Source organism: Scomber japonicus, chromosome 17 (assembly GCF_027409825.1).
Source record: "Scomber japonicus isolate fScoJap1 chromosome 17, fScoJap1.pri, whole genome shotgun sequence".
NCBI classification, from domain to species: domain Eukaryota; kingdom Metazoa; phylum Chordata; class Actinopteri; order Scombriformes; family Scombridae; genus Scomber; species Scomber japonicus.
Genome location: NC_070594.1, coordinates 7,125,900 through 7,127,668, shown reverse-complemented (window position 1 = coordinate 7,127,668; position 1,769 = coordinate 7,125,900).

The window sequence follows — 1,769 nt, the reverse complement described above, 5'->3', positions numbered from 1 at the left end:
GGCTCATATCAGGGAGAGATTATAATTTAGAAAGTTTCTAAATTAAAAAGATAAATGAAACAAACGAATTGAAATTTTGGACCAGATGAAAAAAAAAAAGTCGACGGACGTCCAAACGTATTAGAATTCATCCTGAAGGGGATCGTAAATGTTTGTACCGAATTTCACAGCAATCACATAAATGTCAAGATGATTCAATAAAGAGCTAAAAAAAATTACAACTGATGGTAAAGTGGAAAAGTCAGAAAATAACCAAAGTCATTAGAAACTCGGCACCAAATTTCGTGCCAATGCAGTAAATGTTTAGAAGTATCGCAGCGTGTGGATGAATACTATTAAAAAATCTAAAGTTTCGGCCCCAACAGGCTCATGAAATATCTGATTACCAGCCTCTTTTTTTTTCTGGGGTCTTTTTTTAAAAATTGAATTTGACTGATTATCACTTTGGCTTTGACGTAGTGCGGCTGGCTCTTTGTTCTGTTGCTTGTTAGCGTCGTAGCAGGTAACGGGGGGGGGAGGAGACGAGGAGACGTGAACATCATCTCATAGCTTGGCATTAAAAGACTCTGCATCCCTCCTTCCATCTTTCCTTCCTATCTTCTTTTCCTTTCTTCCCTTGCCCTTCCTACCTTCCTTCCTTTTGTCTTTCCTTCCCTCCTTTCTTTCCTTCCTATCACTTTCCCCTTCTTTCCATCCTTGTTTCCTTCCGTCCGTCCTTCCTTCTTTTCATCTTTCCATCCCTCCTTCCCTTCCATCCTTCCATCTTTCCTTCCTATCTTCTTTTCCTTTCTTCCCTTGCCCTTCCTACCTTCCTTCCTTCCTTTTGTCTTTCCTTCCTATCACTTTCCCCTTCTTTCCATCCTTGTTTCCTTCCGTCCGTCCTTCCTTCTTTTCATCTTTCCATCCCTCCTTCCCTTCCCTCCTTCCATCTTTCCTTCCTATCTTCTTTTCCTTTCTTCCCTTGCCCTTCCTACCTTCCTTCCTTCCTTTTGTCTTTCCTTCCTATCACTTTCCCCTTCTTTCCATCCTTGTTTCCTTCCGTCCGTCCTTCCTTCTTTTCATCTTTCCATCCCTCCTTCCCTTCCATCCTTCCTATCTTCTTTTCCTTTCTTCCCTTGCCCTTCCTACCTTCCTTCCTTCCTTTTGTCTTTCCTTCCCTCCTTTCTTTCCTTCCTATCACTTTCCCCTTCTTTCCATCCTTGTTTCCTTCCGTCCGTCCTTCCTTCTTTTCATCTTTCCATCCCTCCTTCCCTTCCCTCCTTCCATCTTTCCTTCCTATCTTCTTTTCCTTTCTTCCCTTGCCCTTCCTACCTTCCTTCCTTCCTTTTGTCTTTCCTTCCCTCCTTTCTTTCCTTACTATCACTTTCCCCTTCTTTCCATCCTTATTTCCTTCCGTCCGTCCGTCCTTCCTTCCTCCTTTCCATCTTTTTTAAAAATTGAATTTGACTGATTATCACTTTGGACGCTTTGACGTACTGCGGCTGGCTCTTTGTTCTGGTGCTTATTAGGTATCGTAGCAGGTAACGGGGGGGAGGAGACGAGGAGACGTGAACATCATCTCATAGCTTGGCATTAAGAAACTCTGCATCTTGTAACAAAGTGTGAACAGGATGACGCGGCGGGGAACAATGTAAGAGGCAAACGTCTGCTCAGCTGCTTCCTATTTCACACTTTATGTCACCCAGATATGAGCCGACATGTCAAAAACTGGAAACATATGATTCAGATTTTCCCCCCTTTCTTCCTTTCTTCCTCCCTTCCTTCCTACC